The 26375-nt window shown below is 42.3% G+C and overlaps 1 protein-coding gene and 1 non-coding gene across 4 annotated transcripts in view; one reads left to right on the forward strand and one right to left on the reverse strand.

Annotated features, from left to right (window-relative positions):
- Nucleotides 1-26375, reverse strand: part of JARID2 (jumonji and AT-rich interaction domain containing 2) — a 321993-nt gene that overhangs the window by 248451 nt on the left and 47167 nt on the right. The gene's annotated exons all lie outside the window — the stretch shown is intronic.
- LOC136332609 (U4 spliceosomal RNA) lies at nucleotides 15811-15954 on the forward strand. Its single transcript, XR_010730786.1, has one exon. It is a non-coding gene; the product is annotated as a U4 spliceosomal RNA (small nuclear RNA).

The raw sequence follows: 26375 nt of genomic DNA on the forward strand, positions 1-26375 counted from the left end.
CCCCCTCCCTTCTCTCCAAAATCAATAAATTAAAGCTTTAAATTTTTAAAAAATAACAATAATAAAAAGGAAAGAGCCTGACCAGGCAGTGATACAGCGGATAGAGCATCGAACTGGGATGCAGAGGACCTAGGTTCAAGACCCCACGGTCGCCAGCTTGAGCGCAGGCTCATCTGGTTTGAGCAAGGCTCACCAGCTTGAGCCCAAGGTCACTGGCTCGAGCAAGGGGTTAGTCGGTCTGCTGTAGCCCCCTGGTCAAGGGTCATATGAGAAATCAATTAAAGAACAATTAAGGAGCCACAACAAAGAATTGATGTTTCTCATCTCTCTCCCTTCCTGTCTGTCCCTACCTGTCCGTCTCTCTGCCCCCTCCCCAGAAAAAAAGGGAAAAAAAGGAAAGAAAAGGGGAAAAAGAGAGAGAGAAGGAGAGAAAAGAAAGCCTAGTCTGTGGTGGCACAGTGGATAGAAAGTCCACCTGGACCGTTAGGGTCAACAGATCACATACTTTGTAGAAATGGAGGCTACAGCCCAGTTTAAAGGAAAGACAATGAACTGAGTCAGACCTCTACCATTTACTCAGTCCCACTTTTGATCCGACAACACAAAACTAGGGTCTGTTGATATTTTTGCTTATTTCTTCCACTTATTTGGAGGGCTAAGGTTAGAACCTAACTGGGTCATCTCTCCACTACTTGGTTTTTAGAGTCTCTGTGAAAGATAAAGTTTGCTTTAAATACCCAGTTGAGAAATGTATAGTGCATGATGGAAGGACAAGGCCATTCAAGAGAAGAGAAGACAAGACAAAAAGTCATTAAAGGCAGAAAGAAAAAGACAAAAAAAACTATTTAGCCATAAAAGGAAGGAACAAACTATTGGTACACAAAGTATGGATGAATCTCAAAAATGTTATAATGAAGGAACCTAGACACAAAAGTGCTTCCGTTTTTATAAAGTTTCTTGCACAATAATGCAAGAAACCTGGTCAGTTATGGACCAGGGGTGTGGGAAAGGAGGCAGGGGGAATAAGTGCAAAGGGGCATAAAGGGACTTTCTAAGGTGCTAAAAGTGTCCATTGCGTATCTTAATGGAATGGTAATTCCCCGGTATATTCAGTTGTCTAAATGTATCAAACTGTACACTTGAAATTACTACATGGTTCATTTTTACTTTAATAAATTTGAATTCCTTAAAAATCTGAACTTAAAATTATTTTGATTTTTGTTTTTTAAGATGGGTAGGGGTGTAAAGATAAAATGAGTTGTGAAAGCTCAAAGGAAATATTTTCTGGAAACTATCCACCCAAATTAAATACAAGTCAACACAAAACACCATGCAACCTCTGGCAATACAGTTCAGGGAACTGGTCCAAATGTGGAAAATTCCCCAACCATCATGTTACTAAAAGTGACTTATTAAAGAAATATTTACAATACAAACTCCCTTTAAAGACTTGGGACAATTAATGAAAAAGTAGAATTTATCTTTAAAATAAAGTAAAAAATGAAAACTTTAGAAGTCACTTTTTTACAAACTGAATCAGCATACCATTTGTGGTTTGTGTTAAGACACTGCTTCTGTGATATGCAGACAAACAAATCCAATATTGACCTGGGAAGAGAGAAGACTTACTCACAAGTTTTCATACTTTTACAAACTCAGAACTTTATTACATTTCCATGTCTGACAGAGGGACGCAACACTCCGATTCTCACAAGGTGGCGGGAAGCAAGCAATCAGTACTCCTGGGGGAGACCTGGACTTGAAGTTGGGTGTGAATCCCCTACCATAGTCTACACTCCACAAATAAGTTTCTGAGCCTGACAGTGTGTTGTTAAAGAAATGTGACAGGGCCTGACCAGGCAGTGATGCAGTGAATAAGAGCGTTGGACACGGATGACCCAGGTTCGAAACCACAAGGTCACCGGCTTGAGCGTGAGCTCCACTGGCTTGAGCGCAGGATCATAGACATGACCCCATAGTCACTGACTTGAGCCCAAAGGTCACTGGCTTGAAGCCCAAAGTCGCTGGCTTGAACAAGGGGCCACTTGTTCTGCTGCAGCCCGCTCTGCCGCAGTTCCCTGGTCAAGGCACATATGAGAAAGCAATTAATGAACAACTAAGATGACTAAGGAGCCACAATGAAGAATTAATGCTTCTCATCTCTCTCCCTTCCTGTCTGTCCCTCTCTCTGGCTCTGGCTCTCTCTCTCTCTCACACACACACACACACACACACACACACAAGAAATGTGACAGGAACTATCCCATCACAGTATAAAAAAAGTGCTCTGGTAAAGAACAAAAGCACTGAAACTCAAACCTCTGGCATCCTAAAGGAACCCAGTGCTTCCCTTTACAATGTCAAGAGCACCATGAGGGTTCCCTCAGGGTACTTACTGTAGACAGGCACAGTAAATCAGAACACATTCCCAGAACTGGAATCAGCAGTCCACAAACTAAAGTCAGCTTAGTTCCTGGCACAAAATGATTTACAAGTTATCCTGGCAGGGGGCACCTCCAAGATCTATTTTAAGACAATAATCGTGGTCTAAGTCCCCACTTCCAGAACTGGACAACCACTAGAGGCCGAAGGGTGCTGGCTATTTTCTAGATTGGAGTCTCATCTCCTAGAAAGCCTCGGCAGAGCTTAGGTCCTTCCCCTTTTAGCTCCTGCAGAAGTTTCTGGCAAGAAATGCAGAGAGGGCCCTGGCCGGTTGGCTCAGTGGTAGAGCGTCAGCCTGGCATGTAGGAGTCCCAGGTTCGATTCCCGGCCAGGGCACACAGGAGAGGCGCCCATTTGCCTCTCCACCCCTCCCTCTCTCCTTCTTCTCTGTTTCTCTCTTCCCCTCCCGCAGCAAGGCTCCATTGGAGCAAAGATGGCCCGGGCGCTGGAGATGGCTCTGTAGCCTCTGCCCCAGGCGCTAGAATGGCTCTAGATGCAACAGAGCGAAGCCCCAGAGGGGCAGAGCATCGCCCCCTGGTGGGCATGCCGGGTGGATCCCGGTCGGGCGCACGCGGGAGTCTGTCTGACTGTCTCCCCATTTCCAGCTTCGGAAAAATGAAAAAAGAAATGCAGAGAGAGCACGGGGCAGAAATGGAGCTGAGGGGGGCCGCTGCCATGGCATGGCTTGTGCCTTCTTGAGAATCTACACTAGAATTCAGGGCCGGGCCGTCTCTGTTCCATTTCCCTTGTGTTTTGCTATGTAAATCGCTGTTTCAGTTTTGGTTTGGGTAATGTGAGAGGGGGCGTCTCACTAATGCTATCTGTAAATGGTTAAGTTCAACAGACAGTATTTTCCACTGTGACTAGTCATTTGTAAAGAATACTGATTTTCTTAATTTTGTTCTGTAAAGTGGCTACACCAGGAAGCAACACTTTTACACTGTTCTGCAAAATTCTGGTAAAAACTGATATTCATGTATTTTTACATAAATCACATGCCTTGTTTGGTCCAAACAAGTAGTAGGAGGCAAAGGCATTTAAGCAGCACTTCTGGAAATTAAATTAGCTATCTGATGTTCATCTATTTCACCAGAGATGCCTGCCCAGTCAGTCTGGGAAAACCTCCCTGCCTCGATCCACAGCTGGATTAGCAGTTTCTCCGTAAGAATACAAGACACACACACTGTTTTCATACTGCAACCCTGTCTCCCTCCCTTCTTTCCAAGAGGAAGATTCTAGATACCATTTTTTTTAATTACATTGTGTATTACGTATTTCTTAGAGGAAAAAGAACAAATAAATAAGGCTTATCTCTTGAGCATCCCTCCCTCTTCTAAAACATCTGCATGCTGTTCCTTACCTGGGACCTTCCACTTGACTCTGAAACATACCACCCCTCATCCACATCACTCTCCAAGTCCCTATACTGTGAAGTCCAGAAAGTCTTCTTTCATCCCTTCACACGTCTCAAAAGTTGTCCCAAAGTGCGCCCACAGCAGCCTGGACACTTTGTCTCTCAAAGCATTTGTGCCTCCCTCTATATCTATAGTAACACAGTAGTCACCGTTTGCCATTAAGTGCCTGGCATTCAGCACATGCCAGGCATATGGTAAAAGACCAATAAATACTTCTGAGATAAACAAAAATAATAAATTTAGTTTGATCACTCAAAGATAAAACATTCTTGATTTTGGTATATATCCTTTTGTAGGACTTTTCCTGAACAAATATACTATTTATTTAAATTATTTTCCCCACCTACCACGAAAAGCATACTGCACATATTATTTTCTCACTTGATTTTTCCACTTTCTGCACTGTCATTAGATAATCTTGCTACCATATCATTTTAATGACTGCATGCAACAGATGTTCCCTAATTTAACCAATCCCCTAATGGCTACAATTCTTCACTGTGATACCCAGTGAAATATACTTGGTATACATCCATGTGCAAATCTAAACAAATCCCTAGAAGCAGAGTCTCTGAGTCAAATGGAATGTAAAATATTATACCAGTTACAGCATACACTGAAAGCTTAGAATACAGTTATCATTTGTATTCCACAACCAGAATAATGAGGCACCTGAAATCTTTATTTAAAAAAATGGCCAGGGAAGCAAAGGGTTATTCAGTCCAGAGTAGATGAACAAAGAGCCTGCTGGATGGGGGACAATATTTAGTTACTCCTGAGAACAAACCTGGAACCAGCTGAAAGAGACAGAAAGAGGCATCACTTTGTTAAATTCAAGAGAATGGAATTTTCCCAAGGAGCTCCCCACGTGGACCCTGCCACTGAGGCAGGAAGGCAGGACTTCTGGTGGGGTGGGTGGGGGTGCAGGTGGGGTTAAAACAAGACCAGAGACACAAGAAGGTCAGTCAGTCAACTGTGTTCAAATATACTATTTCAACCCTCCAGAGGGTATCCCACTGCATTCTTTTCAAAACATAAAGGGTCTGACTTAACCTCACAGCTTATGGTCCTCACTGTAATATGTAGTAAGAATGAATTACTCTAATGACAGCATCACTTATAAAGGCCTAATCTCTGTGTTTTTGAAAGAAGCAGGGTGTCAAACATATCAACCATCACTATGTCTTCCTCAATCTTTACCCATGATCCTATGTCAATGAAGTAAATATCTAAAATATAATGTTTTTATGTTTGTTTGTTTTTTAAGAACAGTCAAGGAAGGTAGAAAATAACTCTGCATTTCCACTTCTATAAAAGTCTAGTTTCTCTAAAAAGGCAGGGAGGATTACTGAAATGACAAACTGAGTGCCAACTCCAAGTCCCTATTGGCTACGAATAAGGCTCAGGAGCCAGACTGCTGCTGGTGAGTCTGGCCCCTCTAACTTCTACTTCTACATCTCTGACATGGGGTTAACGGGCACCATGCTGACACAGTTAGTATAAGAATTAAATGAGTTCATATACCTAACGTGCTTAGACTAGCACTTGGCACACACAGGAAGCGCCCAATGACTACCAGACTCCTCTTTTCACCATCAATGTCAATTCCACATGTACTTAAAGAGGGACGGAAACCATGAGGCATTAAGTAAGCACAAAGTGCTGGTGAGATTATTTTAAAAATACAAGCAGAATTAAGTTCAAATGGTCCACTTTTTAAAAGTTCATTAACCAGCCATTTAAAATTCAGAATGCCTTTCACAGAAAAAAAATTTTTCTAAAGGGAAAAGATTAAGCAAGATGACTAGAATCTGCTAAGGGACACTATGGGGGCGGAAAAACTGAATTCTCTGTGCCAGTCCAGAAGACTGGAACAATTCAAGGAGAAAGCATTGTCACCACCATACCATGGAATGAACATTAAAATGGAAACTCAGATTTGAATGAGAAATCCAAAGTCATGGTCTAGAGTTTAGCAAGTGCTTGTTTTAGCTGTCACTTGACTGGCTCCAGAGAAAATAATTAAATTTTAAGCTACAGTGACTGGGAGTCTGGATTTCTTGGATCTGATGAATTATGCACTATTATGAATTCTGCAAATTAACAGAAACCAGGCTCTACTATATTAGCAAATTTGAGCAATGAATGTATTACTCATTGACTACTAGTAAGAGGTTTGAAATTAAACTAGTCACCTAATTAAAGGGAGAAACCAGCTTAAGTACAGAAATGTACAAAAGTTTCCCCCATAAACAAAAGTGCTCTTGATTCTGGAAGTGTATCATCAGAAAAAGAAAGATACCCAGAGCAATTCCCAAAGCTTCAAATACTATATTATGTATATCCAAAATGGACTGGCCATACTTCTTAGTGGGGAAGATATGTCTTTTTAGAAGACATAGTCCATCCCCCAAGCAAAGCACTGAGGAGTTTTAGAGTTTGAATGTAAACGTTAATTGCAACCTACTAAAAACAGAACAAAGAAAGCAGATATTTGAACTTCAAGGTATAAGGAGGTCAGGAGAAAAGGCAGCTGTCAATCCTCCCCATCTCCCACTTGTTCCCCATTCCACTTACTGCACGTGCTTTTATTCCTGTATTCCCTGAATACAGCTTTGCCTTCCCCTCATGCGAAAGGTATTTCCGTTAACAGTTTAAAAGTCCAAACAATTCAAAATCCAAGTACACTGGTGAAGGTAGCTTCCAAACAGGAGCTGGTAAGATTGTTTCTAGACCTAGGTGCTAGTTAAATAGTGTCTTCAGGTTGTGAAAATGCCAACTGTATATTATGATTTGTACACAGTTCTGCATGCAATACTTCCGTAAAGAGTTTAGTTTTTTAAAGCACCTGAAAATATGTTTAAAGAAGACAGTATTCTTCTCATTCCCCCAGAATTTGGGCATAATGGCACAATCTGTAAGGTGAAATATTGCCAAGCCAACAACCACAGCCTCACTGTCAATGAGAATGGAGGCTGGAGGTGGGCGAGTAGGTGGGCAATCAATCCCAAGATTTTGCTGTTGCTGCTGGGTTATGTACTCAGCTCCGGAGCACACTCAGGACACACCACCTGACTACACAAGCCCCGAAAACACCAGTCGTTTGTGACCTCAAAGTATAAAAACTGAAGTTACTTCCCAGCAGAAACCCGGGAACTGCTGGTACAACTCAGAAAAAAAAGACATTTGAAAAAGAGAGTTGGGGCCTGAACTGTGGTGGCGCAGTGGATAAAGCGTAGACCTGGAAATGCTGAGGTCGCTGGTTCGAAACCCTGAGCTTGCCTGGTCAAGGCACATATGGGAGTTGATGCTTCCAGCTCCTCCCCCGTTCTCTCTCTCTCTCTCTCTTTCCCTCTCTCTCTCCTCTCTAAAAATGAATAAATAAAATTTAAAAAAAAAGAAAGAAAAAGAGAGTTGGTACCACACATAGGCCTCCAGAAATGAAAACTGAATTGTTACAATTTAAAAATTGTAACCAAAACCACAATAGTGAATAGTACTAGTAAATGCTTCCTTTAAAAGTTCAAAGTAGGAGTGAGGGGGAAGCCTCCCTTCCAGTGTCCCTGTTTCCTCACAACAGAGGCATGTAAGTCTGGCAGGCTTTAGCTCAATGACCTTCCTTTCCACTGCAGGACCCAGATGGCATCCTATGAGACCCCTTTGGGTTGTTGGAGCCTTTAAGGGCGTATTCTAAAAGCTGGTAGTTCCCCTGATCTCTATTGGGCTTTTTCTGCCTCTTGGTATCTTAAAAGCCATGCTCAGAAGATCTCGCTGAGGGGTTTGAGGATCCCCATCCGCCTATATAAATCTTTTTCATATATCTGGAGCTATTTGGAAAAAGACAAAACAGTGTTATTATATGGATCAAATAAAGAAGGTAGTAGTTTGCAGGAGAAAAAGAGTTGGCGTCTCCTATTCATCAGCATTCAAAAGAAACTTAAAAATTTTTTAAGTAAAAAGCATGATATGGTAGACCCGTAGGAGTTCCAGGATATGACTACCCCCTTTTAAATTTTTTTAAATTGACCTTAAAATATTTGCTGGGTACACTTTAATAATACCTTAACTTTAAAAATTGTAAGAATGACAAAATACAGTAAATGCTTTTGCTCCATATGTAGGAGCATTTTCAGTTTAACCAGTTTAGGAAATCCAATAATAGAACAATGCATACAGACAATGAGCTATAACATGCTTAGCAGCCCCTCCTGTTCTGACAGAGGTTACTATAAATCCAGAATACGTATCCACTCTAACGTGGACATAGGACTGTTTGCCAAATGAAGGTATATGAGTAACATCCATTTGCCAAAGTTGTCCTGGTAGGGGTCCTTGAGGGTTAACTCCAAATGAAGGGGCAGATTGTAGTATAGGACCCTTTGGACAGGATTTCCCAATCTGCCGTGCTGCTTCCCGAGAAAGTTGAAACTGTTTACACAGGGCTGCAGCGTTCTGGTGATGAATAGTATGACACTGAATTGCTCAATCTGTCATGGTTGCTCCAAATAATTTTCTTTTGGGTAGCTTGATCAACAAAGGCATTCCTAGGCCCTGGCCGGTTGGCTCAGTGGTAGAGTGTCAGCCTGGTGTGCAGGATTCCCGGGTTTGATTCCTGGCCAGAGCACACAGAAGAAGCGCCCATCTGCCTCTCTACCCTTCCCCCTCTCCTTCCTCTGTCTCTCTCTTCCCCTCCTGCAGCCAAGGCTCCACTGGAGCAAAGCAGGCCCGGGCGCTAAGGATGGCCCCGTGGCCTCTGCCTGAGGCGCTAGAATGGCTCTGGTTGCAACAGAGCAACACCCCAGATGGGCAGAGCATCCCCCCCCATAGGCGTGCCGGGTAGATCCTGGTTGGGCGTATGCAGGAGTCTGTCTGACTGCCTCCCCGTTTCCAACTTCAGAAAAATACAAAAAAAAAAAAAAAAAAGGCATTCCCTTATGCTAAAGCTCCAGGGAGCATGGAGTGAGCTCGAGTATGTCCTATAAAACATAGAGCTCTATGTTGACATACAAGTCTTTGAAAAAGGAGGAACTGCTGAAATAGTTCATCAACATTTGTCCCTAAGACAGCAGTCTTTATGGTGGAAACACCATAAGTAAATATTTGCTGTCTGTATATAGATTAAAGGGGGAATATAGCAAATGCTGAAAATCCATGATAATGGCATATAATTCTAGACTTTGAGCTGATTTTAAGTTGACAGTTTCAGTATAAAGTTGTCCATTGATTTGCAAGAGCGATTTGCCATTTAGTGGAAGTTTCCCAGAGCCATTGTTGTTGATCCTTTGAAAAAAGGAACAACAATAATTTTGAGGCTCAAAACCTATAAGCTGTAAGGGTCGCCTATGCCCCTCGCTCCTCTAAGGGAGGGTTCAGTCTCTTCCAGCCCTGCCCCAGCCACCTATGACCTAACCTTGCCCAGAATGCTGGGGTTTGCCACTGAAGGCTGAAGGTGCCCAGGGCCGTCGGCCCCATCTACGACACTGTGGACGAGCCTAGGGTATTTTCTCCAAGAAGCAGGTAAACTGATCTCATCTGCACAAGGGCCACTGAACTATGTCTTGCCTGAATAGTCAGGTTTTTTATTCTTCCCTCGAAGATCTCTGTTGTGGGTGTTGATAGTCCTATTTTCTGCTGCTTTGTTTAATATATAGTGTTTCCTTTATTCCTCCTACCTCAATGACCCACTCATATTTCAGGCTGGGACCTACTCCTAATTTAGAGCTCTCTTTCCCCCTTTTGCAACTTCTATTATGAATCTACCTTTGCCAACCAGCTTAGTGTAGCCCAAGGTTCTCTTTACCAAGCCACAGTCGCAGAGCTCCAGGGAAAAGCAACCTGGTCTCATCTCTCTAGGCAGAGGAGAACGGAAGCTCCATATCCACACATGCTGCAGATGGCATTTCCAGTCTACCTGAATCATTGCCAGCTAGAAGCAGTGGTCATTGGGACTTGGACGTGAGCTGCAAAGTATAGAATTGTGACAACAATTCCAGTGCCATGCGGACTCTTCCTGGATGTGGACTTTTTCTGGACTCCTTGTGACAGCTTCTAACAGACTGAACTGGGGTTGGGTTGCATTTTTCAGGGATTTGGTATGGTGATGGGGCCAACTTGGACTTGGTGAACATGTTAAGGACACTACTCTTTTATGGATTCTTGCTGTATTGGCCAAGAGTTTGCTTAAAGGCTTTAATCACTGTAAAAAAAAACATAGAAGACTAGATAAAGAATATGTGGCACATATACACCATGGTATACTATTCAGCCATAAGAAATGATGATATCGGATCACTTACAACAAAATGGTGGGATCTTAATAACATTATACAGAGTGAAATAAGTAAATCAGGAAAAAAAACAAGAACTGCAGGATTCCATACATTGGTGGGACATAAAAACGAGACTAAGAGACATGGACAAGAGTGTGGTGGTTACGGGGAGCAGGGGGAGGGAAGGAGGGAGAGGGAGAAGGGGAGGGGGAGGGGCACAAAGAAAACTAGATAGAAGGTGATGGAGGACAATCTGACTTTGGGCAATGGGTATGCAACAGAATTAAATGACAAGATAACCTGAACATGTTTTCTTTGAATATATGTACCCTGATTTATTGATGTCACCCCATTAAAATAAAATTTTATTTATTTAAAAAAAAAAAAGTTCAAAGTAATGGCCTGACCAGGCAGTGGCGCAGTGGATAAAGCGTCAGATTGGGATGCAGAGGACCCAGGTTCTAAACCCCAAGGTCACTGGCTTGAGCGCGGGCTCATCGGGTTTGAGCAAGGCTCACCAGCTTGAGCCCAAGGTCACTGGCTTGAGCAAGGGGTCACTCGCTCTGCTGTAGCCCCTAGTCAAGGCACATGAGAAAATAATCAATGAACTAAGGTGCCTCAATGAAGAATTGATGCTTCTCATCTCTGCCTTCCTGTATGTCCCTCTCTTTGTCTCTGTCATGAAAAAAAATTTTTTAAGTTCACAGTAATGAATACATACATATATAACATAATGGTGAGATGCCCTGTAAACACTCATACACTATCTAAGCAATTCAACTCTAAGACTTCATCTAAACTAGAAAACACACCTCTCATTTACCGAATACTAGATATTAAAAAAGAGATGTGTGTTTGTGTGTGTGTGTGGGGGGGGGGGGGGGGGCGCAAGAGCAAGAACCCTTACGACCCCTTGAACTCCATTTATTCTCATATACCAGGACACCTACTTCTGCCTATTATCCAACTACAAGGTCACAGTGCACAGGGAAATAAGAGGCTTTACTCACATCTCAGAGCCCTATTCTAAGCTTGAACCTAAAGTCACCCACAGATGGAAGCAAGAAGGGAAAAAACACCAGAGTTAAAACCAATTTTAACTAAGCTGAACAAGGTCATAGGAAACAATGGTGGTGAAGAATGGAATTCAGGGTGAGGAAAACTATAAATCAACAGCCCAAGGCACCCAGCTGTTGGGGAGCAACTACAAATAGCGGGGCCTCCTCTCTGCAAAGCAGAGTAACAGAATTAGCCAGTGTCAGCACTCCCCTGCACCCCTCCTCCACCGCAGGCCCAGATGTAAGCTGCTCTCAGAATAGGAAATCCCCACTTTACAGTTGTTCATATGGAAAATACTACCAAAAATAATAAAATAATAATACAAGAATAAACTGTTTCGCATACTCACAACCGTAAATCACCTTTGCCCCACCCTGTACATATAGGGTGGGCAGGGTTCCAGATGACCAGCCAGCAGAAGTCTCCAGTGGGCACTGTTTAGATCCTTCCTCGCCACTGCTGTAACAATGCTAGCAATCTGGTTAACATTCCAAAGATAGAAGGCCTCACAGAAGCCCAGAGCAACTTCTTTAGCACTGGTTCAGCTTCCTGCTGGGAATCAGAGGAATCACAGGCAAGGAACTGTCCAACCCAACCCCAGGCTTGTGCTCACTCCCAGTGGGTGCCCCTCCCACCAAATGCCATGGGGAAACTGTGGTGACCCAACCAAAAGAGGTTTCAGATGTTCCCACAAATAGAAGAAGCCTTCAGCTGAGAGAATGGGCTAATAAAAGGGAAGAACCACCTGGTGCCATGGCTGCTAGGACTTTCTCCACCACCTCAAGGTGAGGATGTCCCCCCACAAACCCGCACGGGGTGGCTACCCGGCTAGCACATGCTCTGCAACCACACATTCCCTCCAAGAAAACAGACTACCCAGCTCCTGGCCACAATGTAAAACGACAAACACCAAATATACTGGCCAGGGCTACTGTGTACACCCTGGATGAGAGCAGGTCTCAGGACAGAAATCATGAAGCAGCCTGTGGCCCCTGAAAGGAAATGTTCAATAAATATTTGTTAACTGATTTTTAAAGAGATGGTTAAAGGGTTAGAGGGGGGAAAGGCCACAGTACAACGGTCAAAAGTAAAGCATCAGTCATCTAGAAATAAGAGTCTGTGAATGGCCACTTGATAATGGTCTGCCCCTGAAGACAGGGCTAGACTCCAAAGAGCTGAGTTCTTCATGGTGTCTGCAACAGGACAGATGGGAAAGGCTATCAGGAAACTGGGAATCCTTCTGGGTTAGTCCTATAAAAAAATGAATCAATTATCACCTTTCTGGGAAGTTATCAAAAAGTGCAGGTTAATTTTTTTCCCCAAATTATAGTGGGAAATCAGTAAACAATGTTCGTTCTCTACCACCAACTCCAGGACAAGGAAAATGGAAAGGGGGTAGAAATGGGCCAGGACAGCTGGAGCTAGGAAGGGGGAGGGGGACAGAGATGCAGGAAGATGCTTATCGGTTATCAGAGCTGAGTATGGAGAAACACCACCACCTGTGCTTATTCTAGTAATGCTTACAAGCAACTGACATTTATTCCCTCCTTTAATTACCCCACAGCAACCCATGACCATCTATGTTAACTATGATAACATCAGTTGAAGAAACTGACACATAGAGAACATAAGCAACTCACCCAAAAATCACACAGCTTAAACAAATAACAGAGGTGGGACTGAATCCAATGCTCTTAAGCATAAATTATGCGCTGGGCTGGGTTTAGTGCTGGGTTCAAGGTTACCTATTAATAAACAGTACAGACAGAGTTCACTCCACATGAACTAAAAAGACACCTAATACAATACAAACAAAGTAATCCTGCCCCTATAAAATACCACTGTCCAAGAAAATTTGAAAGCTCGTATTCCCTTCAAGGACTGCCCTGTTCAACTAGCTTACCTAGTTTAATGGCAATTGAGTTTGAGGTTTTCCTTGGGGGTGCAAAGTTGAGCACAGTATTAAAAACATTGCCAAATGATTTTAATCACAATCATTTAAATAATAACAAAAGAGGGGCAACTCTTCTCACATGAGGTCTTATTTGGGTAAAAAGGACAACAAGTATTAATATTTTGAATAATGCTTCCAATAAATTAAAAACAAACAGAACTGCTGAACTCCAGGAAATCAAGCCCTGGGTATAAAAACATCCTAACGAGGACAGGCCAGCAGCCACTGCTGCAACAGACATGTGAAGCTCTGGACACTGACCCACACCCACTGCTCAGGACCACCTTGGAGACTGCTTAAAATGCATGCTCTTGGGCCCTACCCAGACATGAACCAAAGCGGCATTTCAATAAGATCCCTGAGTAATTCCTACGTAAGTTTGAGGAAGTGCTGCCCTAGCATACATATGCCATCAGACATGATCCTACCTTCTAAGAGAGAGCAAGTGGAGCAAAGGAGGTAAAGGAACCGTTGCTCTAAGGCTGTCAAAATAAGTCCCAAATGTCCATCCCTTATCTTTAATAATTACAAATTTGGATTACCATTTTATTCTAATTCCTCCTACTAAGCATAAACAAGAGGAAATTTCTTGTGGTTTATAACTGTTACCTACTTTGAAAATTAACCCTCAGAAATCCTGTGATCACAATAAATTTATTATTAAAAATGAGGCTATCTCTTAATTCTTTCCATTAAAACTGTCTAACCTGGGGTGCCTGGCCAGGTGGTCAGACTAGGATGTGGAGGACCCAGGTTCAAGACTCTGATATTGCCAGCTTGAGCGTGGGCTCATCTGGTTTGAGCAAAAGCTCACCAGCTTGGACCCAAGGTCGCTGGCTCGAGCAAGGGGTTACTCGGTCTGCTGAAGGCCTGCGGTAAAGCACATATGAGAAAGCAATCAATGAACAACTAAGGTGTTGCAACACGCAATGAAAAACTAATGATTGATGCTTCTCATTTCTCCATTCCTGTCTGTCTGTCCCTGTATATTCCTCTCTCTGACTCTCTCTCTCTCTCTGTAAAGAAGAAAAAAAAAAAAGGTGTCCAACCTGGGGCAGTGGACAGGAAGCCCTGTTCCAGATACATAAGAAATTCCAAGTTACTAAAAATAGACCACTATAAAATCAGTGAAGCTAGCAAAGTAAGAAAATATGAAAAAGAGAGTAAAGAAACTTAAGTACAGTAACCTCACTAAATCAATATAAAACGTACACATAAACTATCCTGAATATCATCAAGGCCAAAAAAGAACTTATACCACCCTGGCCGGTTGGCTCAGTGGTAGAGCGTCGGCCTGGCGTGCGGAGGTCCCGGGTTCAATTCCCCACCAGGGCACACAGGAGAGGCGCCCATCTGCTTCTCCACCCCTCCCCCTCTCCTTCCTCTCTGTCTCTCTCTTCCCCTCCCACAGCCAAGGCTCCATTGGAGCAAAAGATGGCCCGGGCGCTGGGGATGGCTCCTTAGCCTCTGCCCCAGGCGCTAGAGTGGCTCTGGTCGCGACAGAGCAACAGCCCGGATGGGCAGAGTATTGCCCCCGGTGGGCGTGCCCGGTGGATCCCAGTCGGGCGCATGCAGGAGTCTGACTGCCTCCCTGTTTCCAGCTTCAGAAAAATACAAAAAAAAAAAAAAAGAACTTATACCATTAGGTTACTAGCTACTAAAGCTGCAGTGAAGAGCTTTCTTCATCATTCTTAAAGTAACACGTTTAATAATTGTATAAAATGAATGATTCGACGTCATGAATCATCTTTCATGCAAAAGATCAAAAGACATCCCCTTTTCCTCCTATGTAGGAGGAGTTATAAACCATTTTTTCCCTTCAAAGATAGTATATATTCTTAAATACCAGTGACCAAAAAGCAACAATTCACCCACATTGATAATATATATTAATCAAAACTTTAACTACTACAGAAAACTAAGAAACTCCCTTTATTACAGCCTGAGTCACTAAACCTGATGTTGCTTTCACAGGCTAATAATACAGCGTATCCACCAACACACCAAGAAGGCAGCCTCATTTCCTGATATGAAGTTAATACTCAGGTAGAAGTACAATTTCCCTTGTTTCATATACATACAGAACAACTGAAGTTGTGCATTTATTCTTCTTATCAAACCACAACAGGAAAGAACAGAATCACCCACATGAACCCATCTTAAAGGCTTCCAGGCTGCAGTTAATTCTATAAAAGAAATAAAATTTGGCCAACATTCCCCACTCGATGTTATACTCTCACAAAGGGAGATGGATTGCAATTATCCATTAGTGTAATCTAGTCTCCTTAGTTAATAAATAAATGTCACTTCAAGTCACTCAGATAAAACCTAGGTGAGAGGGCTAGAAAGAAAGAGAGATAAACGAGATTCTGTATACATCTAAGAAACACACTGATGACTGATTTCAAGCCAAAAAAAAAATGTCTAGAACTCATGACAGAAAGTGTAATTGTCCATGATTAATACAGTCTTACTTCTAAATACATTAGTTAGGCTAACAATTCTCATCAGAGAAACAATTTTAAAGTGGAAAAAAGGCTCAAGTTCCAATTGGCTAACTCAAATCACATTCTGTCATCGTGTATCCTCCTTTCTTGGCCCTGTTGTTCCCTTTGGAATTTTTTAAGACCTGGAATTTAAGTAATCACAGCCATATCAAGAAGAGTAACTGAGCTTTGTGCAGTGACAGTATCGTAGCCAATGAGGTTTATCCGAGGCGCGATTATTGCGATTTCCCCTTTAAAAAAAAAAAAAGAGTAACTGAAAACCTGAGTACTCATACACTGCTTTAAATGTCTGCCTTTCAGTCTTCAGTTTGCAGAGAGGCTATGTAGAGAATCTTGTTCTTCTATTCCCAGAATCCTCTCACCCCAACATATTCTGCTCCTGGCTACCAAAATTCACTCACTGAAGAGCTAGCTACTAACAAATAAGAATTCTATCCCTGACAGTCTGGGTAGCCCTAATTCTTCTGTAAAAACTATTTCAAATTTAGATTGCCTGGTCCCTTTCTCTACCCCTCTTGTGCGCACACACGAATAGCAGCAGTAGTAAAATCATGGGGACACTTGGTCTCTGAAAACAGGCTCCACCATCCAGTAATTGGCTCATAAATTTCATTCAAAACTTAAAAGAGGAAGGGTTCCAAAATGAGTAATCTGTAATTTTAAATGTTATCACTTTTCTCCTGCCTGCAAGCAGTTAAAAAAGGCCTTGCAAACTCATGAATTACAGGTGCAGTTTATTACTCTGAATGAGCTTAGAACAAGCACAGTATCTCAGGAAGCTGGAGATGAGAGGGGAAGGAAGTCATCTGTCTGCAAACCCAGATGCCTCCATGGAATTAACCTTAAATGTCACTTATCCAATCAATAGTGGAAGGATCCTTTCTGCTCCTGCGCCCTTCCCCTTCGCTAACCGTCCACAGCACTTCTAAGGTGGAGAAACTCAGGTCTTGCTAATTCTATTAGTCTTTAAGCATAGGATTTTAAATGCTTATAAAAGGAAAAGGAACAGCAGTCAAAGAGTTAGGAAAGACGAAAGTCCAACTTTCACGCTGAGTTGTTTTCCAACAGATTTCAGTCTGCACAGAAGAGTTCCACACTATCCAACCCCAAATTGAGGGACAAATAAACACACTCTGGAATCAATTATTTATTCTTACAAATACTGGCCAAATTAGAAATCATATTTCAGGCATATTGTCAATTCTCCCATCAGAAACCTGAGGTTGCAGGGAGAGGCGAGTCTGAGGTAGCTCAACAGTTACTCCATAGCCCACACACACGAGCTGAGGCCTGGCTGTGGCCACACACAACTCCAGTGCTCTGAAAGGGCAGAATGCAAAATGATCTTCAAGAGGACATGAAGTGCTCATCCTCAAAGCAAGCAAGTCAGAGAAACAGAAAAAATGATTCAATACTGAATATCTTATCTCATTCACACACACCCACACACACCCCTTTGAAGTGAGGAAACTGGCAGACGTTGCCTCAATACCTTCGGACAAAATGAGGACTGCTCTGGAAACTGCAGTAGGGCCATCTCTGTGGGCCCCAAGCTCTGCTGAAGTGGAAGAAAGGGAACCTGAAGACAGAGCCCACACATTCTGGCAGAGCTGAGAGGACTTGCTCTTATTTTCCCCCTTAAAATCCTAACAGAGTGCAAACCAACCTGGTTTCGAGTTCCAGCTCCAACCCTGTACCCAAACTTTAAATTTCTCACTCTAGAACAGGTAAGCTTCTGAGAGCTAAAGAGTTTAATGAGATAAAACACAAGAACATGGCAAAAAGCAAGGACTCAACAAATGCTTTGGTTCCTTCTAACACTGCCTGCCTCGACTGTCCATCAGTATGCAGACCCTCTTCCTCATGACCCCCCAGAGATCAATGGCATTTCTTCCTTGTTAAACACACACCTCTGCTGTAGAGAAACTGGAAATTTAGTTACCCTAGCAACACCTTCATTTTTCAAATTAGTTGTTGGCAGCAGAGGCATAATTAGAATACAGTTCATGCTCTGCACACTACTTCGGACTTTCCCAAAAGGGGTTACATGAACCCTCGGCCCATGATATTACTCAAAGTTGTGATTCACAGATGAACTAAGTTTGAGAAATGTTGGTTTTAAACAGGTTTCTTTCCTTTAGGTTTGCTCATGTTCACTGTGACTCTCTAGGAAAACATCCTAGCTCCCCTCTTTACTTGACTGCTGAAGCTTCCTCCCTTTGCCCCCCAAAAGTAGAATGTTATTTCTCAGAACATACTAGACTACACTCTCCACACTACCTTGTCTCATTCAATTGTGTTGGTGGTTTGATTCAGGTATTTATTTGTAAAGGAAGGTATTTTACTAAGTAATATATGAATAAAATGGTGACTATAAAAGTAAACGATACTGAGTGTATGGGGTAAAAATATGAGTTTGTTTCTTTTTTCACAGCTCAGGGAAACTGAGAGAGTTATCCTAACCTTCTGAAGTTTCAAATGTGTAAACAACAGAAAGTTATTAACAAAACATAACTAAGAAACTCATATGCCTGACCAGGCGGACAGAGTGTTGGCCTGGGACACTGAGGACCTGGGTTCGAAACTCCAAAGTCGCTGGCTTAAGCATAGAATCATAGGCATGACCTCATCATGGTCGCTGGCTTGAGCAAGAGGTCACTGGCTCAGCTGGATCTCCCTGGTCAAGGCACACATGAGAAAGTAATCAATGAATAACTAATGTGCCGCAACTACAAGTTGATGCTTCTCATCTCTCTCCCTTCCTGTCTGTCTTGTCTCTCTCTCTCTCTCTCTCTCTCTCACTAAAGAATAAAAAGACAAAGAAACTCTTAGAATATACAGTTCTCACTGTAGTAGTGAACTCTTAGAATCCCTAGCAGGATTACCACTTCATTATAAATTGTCTAACAAAAATTAGTAATCACTTTTTAAGAAAATATTTCATTTTTATTATCAATAAAGATACTTGGGCCTGACCAGGCGGTGGCGCAGTGGATAAAGTGTCGGACTGGGATGCAGAGGACCCATGTTCGAGACCCTGAGGTCGCCAGATTGAGCACGGGCTCATTTGGTTTGAGCAAAAGCCCACCAGCTTGAACCCAAGGTCACTGGCTCCAGCAAGGGGTTACTCAGTCTGCTGAAGGCCCATGGTCAAGGCACATATGAGAAAGCAATCAATGAACAACTAAGGTGTTGCAACGCGCAATGAAAAACTAATGATTGATGCTTCTCATCTCTCTCCATTCCTGTCTGTCTGTCCCTGTCTATCCCTCTCTCTGACTCACTCTCTGTCTCTGTAAAGAAAAAAATAAATAAAATAAAATAAAAAGATTTAAAATAAAATAAAGATACTCGGAAAAGAGGAGAGTCCTGGGAAGCTATCTACTAAAGCAAATTAACAAAATGAAAGAATATCACTTGAGCTACAATTCAAATACAGTTGTGATTCCATTTAATTACACTCTAATTACCATCATTTTCTGTTGCTATATATGAAAAAGTTGAATATCTAAGAAATGTCTTGGCTACTAAGTTTCTACTAAAGAGTTCCTGGAGAGTCCTTTAAGGAAAAAGCATAAAACTATAAATGCTTTGTAACTGTCTCAGCACTGTTTGTGTACTTATTTGGATTACTATAACGGAGTTCTAAGAATATTATATTTCCCCAGTCTTTTTCTTTTATATAGTACTCTTCTTTTTAAAGTTCATAGATTTTAGAGAGAAAGGAAGGGAGAGAGACGAGAGAGAGGGAGAGAGGGGCAGACAGGAACATCGATCTGCTCCTGTACATGCCCTGGCTGGGGATCAAACCAGCAACCTCTGCACTTCGGGACAATGCTCTAACCAATATTCTTTTTGATTTTAGAGACAGAAAGGAAGGCAGAAAAAGAGAGAGAGAGAGAAATAAAAACATCCATTTGTTGTTCCACTTATTTATGCATTCATTGACTGATTCTTGTAGGTGCCCTGGCCAAGGACTGAACCCGCAACAACCTTGTCATATCAGGACAATGTTCTAACCAACTAAGCTACCGGGCCAGGACTTATTTTCTGAATTTTCTGTGCTACACATACATTCCTATCAAAAGAAAAAACATTAACACACAACACTTAGAATTACAGGGCTCACTAAATAACCGAACACAGGCACATGATTTCTTTCCAAGTGCTCTGCCCATTCTTAAGGATCGGTCGAGTGCTGTGTGGAAAGGATTCGGAAAGGGTTCAAAAGGCCGAGGACCAGCCCAGATGTGGCCCAGAGGAAAAGAAAAAGATGAGTGAATTCACCCACCCTGTTGAGTGGGTGCCAAATATCGCTAACTAAACAGTACTCATGTGCTCTAGCTATACGAAGAGGAGAGTCTCAGAAAGGATGTGACTTACCAAACCATGAGCTGATAAATAGCAGATGGATGGCAGCTGAAAAGAAATACATGCCTGACCAGGAGTGGCACAGTGGATAAAGAATCAGCCTGGGATGCTGAGGACCCAGGTATGAAACTCCAAGATCACCACGTTGAGACTGGGCTTGTCTGGCTTGATTGCAGCCTCACCAGTTTGAGCACAGGGTCGTCAGCTTGAGCATGGGATCACAGACATGACCTCAAGGTTCCTGACTTGAAGCCCAAGGTCACTGGCATGAGCATGGGGTCACTGGCTCAGCTGGAGCCCCCCAGTCAAGACACATATGAGAAAGCAATCAATGAGTAACTAAAGTGATTCAACAAAGAATTAATGATTCATCTCTCTCCCTTCCTGTCACTCTATCTCTCTTGTTCGCTAAAAAAAAAAAAAAAAATTGGAAAAAAAGAAACCCTGGCCAGTTGGCTCAGTGGTAGAACATCAGCCCAGCGTGTGATGTGCTGGGATCAATTCCCATTTAGGGCACACAAGAGAAGCGCCCATTTGCTTCTCCACTCCTCCCCTTCTCCCTTCTCTCTCTCACTCTATCTCTCTCTTCCACTCCTGCAACCATAGCTCAGTTGAAACAAGTTGGCCCCTGAAGCTGAGGATGGTTCCATGGCCTCTGCCTCAGGTGCTAAGAAGAGCTTGGTTGCTGAGCAACAGAGAAATGAACGCCCCAGATGGCCAAAGCATTGTCCCGTAGTGGGCTTGCTAGGTGGATCCTGGTCGGGGCACATACAGGAGTCTGTGTCTGTCTCTGCCTCCCCTCCTCTCACTGACAAAAAAACAAACATAAAACATTAAGTTGAACCAACACCTATGCACCTATGAAGATGCCTTAGTTTAGCTTTGTTGAGGAATTCAGCAGGGAGCCACAACATGGACAAAGCCACCCCCCTGAGGTGCTATAAATACCCCAGTGCAAACCAAACTACAAAATGAAATTTAAGAGAGAAAGAGAACAAAACTTTACAATACCTCAAAACCATAAAATAGTGAACAAGAGAGCCTGGTACACCTTGCAGTAGTATCAGAAGGGAAGGACACACTCAGGAATGATGAAGACGTGTTACAGGGACCCGCAGATAGCTGGAAGGGCTCCCAATACTAATTCCCTCACTTGTAACTATACTATGGTTCTTTAAGATAACATTCTTGCCTGACCTGTGGTGGCACAGTAGATAAAGCGTCGACCTGGAATGCTGAGGTCGCTGGTTGAAAATCCTGGGCTTGCCCAGTTAAGGCACATATGAGAGTTGATGCTTCCTGCTCCTCCCCCCCCCCCCCCGCCTCTCTAAACTGAATAAAAATTTTTAAAAAAGAAAACATTCTTAGTTTTATGAAATAGGCACTGAAGTATTTGGGAGATAAGGGAAAAACACGCCTGTAACTTACAGATTAAGTATGTGGGGAAAGGGACAAAGAGAGGGAGAAGAGACTATAACACTACCCTGATAAAATATTATCACAGAAATCCTTTGTACTATATTTGTAACATTTCACTTAAAAATAAGTTTTAAAAAAGCACCAACTAAAAAAAAAAAAAACATGAAGGAGAAGGGGGTTGAAAAAGTCATCAGGTCTGACCTGTGGCGGCACAGTGGATAGAGCGTCAGCCTGGAACGCTGAGGTCGCCAGTTTGAAACCCCAGTCAAGGCACGTATGGGAAGCAACTACTATAAGTGATGCTTCCACCTCCCTCCCCTCCCCCCCCCCACTCGCCTTTCTTTCTCCCTCTCTCTCTTTCCTCTCTCTAAAAACAATAAATAAAATCTTTAAATAAAAAAGAAAGTCATTGGAGTTCTGAGAGAAATGAGAGGATATCAGAGTATCACTGCATCATAAAAATCTGCTGCTGCTGTCTTCTCTGGCAAAATCTGCAAGCTCAAAATACTCCAAAACCGATACCATTAGAATGTACACACTACACAGATGCCCAACGGCAGTCACTTATGTCAAGAGTAATATAAAAAAAACAGCATTTACTTCAAACTAATAAAAATTTTACTGATATAGCCACTTTAAAAATGCTGACAAACATTTCTATTTTTTCAAATTATACTTACAGGACAGAAGAAAACTTCTCTTTCTGCACTGAAAAGAAGCAAGAACAGAAAATGAAGGAGGCTGTCGAAGAAATCCCTTTCTAAGTGAAGTTCTAGCGTAACAAAAGGGGCAAAGACCACAGACCTGCCACAAGTGATCCCTCTTTTATCTGAGGTTTCTGTTTGTTTGGAGCCCAGGGTGAAGAGAGTCACACATTCATCCTTGTATCTCCTTATTTATCAAATTTTTGAGAAGTTTATCCACATACCAGATTTTTAAATTCCTGTTTTCATTTTAATTTTAACTAAAACAAACAAATTAAAAAAAAAAAAAAAACAGTTCATCCACTTCTGCTACCCCCACCACTCACTTCTCGCAGCCATCAATCTGCTCTCTTTATCTATGAGGCTGCTTTACTTCAGGGAGGGGGCCATACACAAGATTCCACATATAAGAGATATCACACAATATTAATAGTCTTTTCTCCATCTGACTTATTTCACTCAGCATAATGCCCTCAAGTACCATCCATGTTATCACAAATGGCACAACTTCATTCTTTTTTTGGCTGAATAATATTCCATTTATGAGTACCATATCTTCTTTATTCATCCATCAATGCACACTTAGCTTGTTTTCATTTCTTGGCTATGGTAGATAATGCTGCAATAAACATAAGGTTACAGGTATCTTTTAGAACCAGTGTTTTCGTTTTCTTTGAATAAATACCCAGAAGTGGAATAACTGGGTCATATGGTAGTTCTATTTTTAATTTCTTGAGAAACTCCCATACTGTTTCCCATAGTGGTTGCACCAATTTATGTACCTACCAACAGTGGTCCACACTGGCAGAAGTGGTCCCCTCTTTGTATGTTTATGTAAGACATAAAATATTTTTTTTAATATAAAACTCCAAGCAGCCAGAGTTGTTCAGTGATGAAACTATGAAACTACTTCTCATCATAGGGCAATCTCCTCACAAACAAGACTTCCAGCAACACCAATATTATTTCCATTACACCACAAAGCAGGTACACCAGCTAGTTACTGTTCAAGTCCACAAGCTAAGAGTATCGAACTGCACACATGTCTCTGGTAGCCTACAGTTAGCCAGTTTAATTAGTTGCACAATCTTCATTTAAGAGCCAGAGCAAAAGAACTAATTAAAAAGGTTTTTGAAGCCTGACCAGGCAGTGGCGCAGCGAATAGAGCATTGGGCTGGGACCCAGGTTCGAGACCCCGAGGTTGCCAGCTTCAGCGTGGGTTCATCTGGTTTGAGCAAAGCTCACCAGCTTGGACCCAAGGTCACTGGCTCAAGCAAGAGGTAACTCAGTCTGCTGAAGGCCCGCGGTCAAGGCACATAATAAGAAGGCAATCAATGAACAACTAAGGAGCTGCAGTGAAAAATGGATGTTTCCTTCATCTCTCCCCCTTCCTGTCTGTCTGTCCCTATCTGTCCCTCTCTCTGTCTCTGTAAATAAAAAAATTTAAAAAAGGTTTTTCAAGTAAATTGACCCTATCATGCCAATTCTTCACATTTCTGAGAATCATACTACAATACTTATACAAAATTAACTTGGTTAACATTAGAAATTATACATCTGGTCATACCAATAGTCGGCATAACACAAAGAGATGGTTCTGATTTTTGAGGATTTTTTTTGGTTTTTTAAGATTTTATTTATTCATTTTAGAGAGGAGAGAGAGAGAAGGGAGAGGAGCAAGAAGTATCAACTCCCAGCCTGACCTGTGGTGGCACAGTGGATAAAGCATCGACCTGGAAATGCTGAGGTCGCCAGTTTGAATCCCTGGGCTTGCCTGGTCAAGGCACATATGGGAGTTGATGCTTCCTGCTCCTCCCCCTTCTCTCTCTCTCTCTGTCTCTCCTCTCTCTGTCTCTCCCTCTCCTCTCTAAAATGAATAAATTAAAAAAAAATAGAATAATATGAAAAGAAGTATCAACTCCCATATGTTCCCAGGGTTTCGACCAGCAACCTCAGTGTTCCAGGTCTATGCTTTATCCACTGTGCTACCACAGGCCAGGCCGAGATGGTTCTATACCTGGAGAATTCACACAAAACCATGGTGGTCAAGTTTTAATTACCTCTTTTTTTTTTTTTTTTGGTGACAGAGACAGGGAGAGGGATAGGGACAGACAGACAGGAAGGGATAGAGATGAGAGGCACCAATTCTTCATTGCAGCACCTTAGTTGTTCAGTGACTGCTTTTTCACATGTGCCTTGAAGGGGGGGGGGGCTCAGCAGACCGAGTGACCCCTTACTCAAGCCAGCGACTTTAGGCGCAAACTGGTGAGACTTGCTCAAACCAGATGAGCCCACGATCAAGCCTGTGACCTCAGGGTTTCAAACCTGGGTCCTCTGCATCCCAGTCCAAAGCTCTATGTACTGAGCCACCGCCTGGTCAGGCTCATTATCTCTTACAGTGCTTTCCAGTTATATAAATCCTTTAAGCAATTTTAGGTTTCTTCTTCCAAGAAATTATATTGTTGATCCATCACCGTTATATTCTCCCCCTAAAACTTCCCCTCCAGGATCCTCCCTCTGTCCCAAACTCCCATATGTCTCCCAGGTAACACACCCTCCCAAGTCAATTCTCTACTAGGAAAACCAGTTTGAGGCCCTAACAATAAAGCCACTGCCACCCCACAGTGGCTTAAAAATCTTTAATTTTATGATCCAGTCTTGATCACTGACAGAAACAAGTTCTACCTCTCCAAGCTTACCTTCTTCCATGCCCCACACATAGACCTCTAAACTCCAGCAACTATACATACTGACATACTGACAGACAGACACACAGACACTGCTCCAAGCCCTGTACGTTCACTCCTCCTCTCCCCTGGGCCTGCAATGTTCTTTCTGGCCTTGCTTCTCTAACCAGTCAAGCCCCAGCCCTTTGCTGACTGACTTCTACACAACCTTTATGAGAAACTGCCTTCCTTTGGGAAGCTCTCACTGGCCCACCTACCTCCTAAATGTGTAAGGTACCAGCTTCCATCATGGCCTGTGCATGTCCCTCAGTTCACTGACAAATTAAAATCGTAAGTTTGTGTATCTGCCTCCCCTAATAGACAGTGAGCTCCCTAAGATAAGGAGATAATCTTAATGGAAAATATTAGAAAACAATGTTTACTAAATAAATAAAAGAATATTGAACAAGGCCTTATCACAAACATTTACAAGGTCCATTCATAAGTAATACCCGCTAATTCCTTTGCTGACCCTTCAAAGAGAGTTCTTTAAAAATGAATTCTAAAATAATTTATTATTAGAAAGTTTAGCAGGTATCACAATTTAGGTCAGAAAAAGGAAAAGGAGTTATCCTTGAAATGTGGATATATCTTAACAGCATGAATTCAAAATGCCTAAGAGAAGGTCTGTCATTTCTACAGATCAGTATAAGATCTGTAAGGCAAAAAAATGCATACAGAGCAAAATCCAAACAACTCACCAATAATGAAAGTTAACACTGACAAACAGCACTCTCGAGACCCCAGTGAACTAACTAGAGACAGGTTCATCAGGCCCATGAGGGCCTTTTAACTCTTTCAGAATCCTGTGCATTTGTAGGTGGAAATAAAAAATTAGTAAGACCAATCTTTTAAATGGTCAGTTTCTTAAGATTATTTGGGGGATATACAGCTTTCAAACCACAAAACTGTTTTCAAAGCTTAAAGGCAAATGACAATCCTGCGTAGATTCACCAGAAAACTTTTTATACTTGCCATTACACATGAAAATCTCTAAAATGATGTCCTACCTTGAAGTAAAAAAAATATTACACCTGCCTGAACAGGCGGTGGCGCTGTGGATAGAGCCTCGAACTGGGATGAGGAGGGCCCAGGTTCGAGACCCAAGGTCGTCAGCTTGAGCGTGGGCTCATCTGGTTGGAGCAAAGCTCACCAGCTTGGACCCAAGGTCGCTGGCTCGAGCAAACGGTCACTCGGTCTGCTGTAGCCCCCCCCCCTCAGGTCAAGGCATATATGAGGAAGCAATCAATGAACAACTAAGGTAATCACAACGAAAAACTGATGATTGATGCTTCTCATCTCTCTCCGTTCCTGTCTATCCCTATCTATCCCTCTCTCTCTCTCTGTAAAAATACATAAATAAATAAATAATGTGTGTGTGTGTGTGTGTGTGTGTGTGTGTGTATATATATATATATATATATATAGCAACCTAAATTTCTAGGTGACTCTGAATTTCATTACTTTAGTATTTCAAGATTACAGGAGGCTCTGAGGTACTACGGTAAA

This window comes from Saccopteryx bilineata, chromosome 3 (assembly GCF_036850765.1).
Source record: "Saccopteryx bilineata isolate mSacBil1 chromosome 3, mSacBil1_pri_phased_curated, whole genome shotgun sequence".
NCBI classification, from domain to species: Eukaryota; Metazoa; Chordata; class Mammalia; order Chiroptera; family Emballonuridae; genus Saccopteryx; species Saccopteryx bilineata.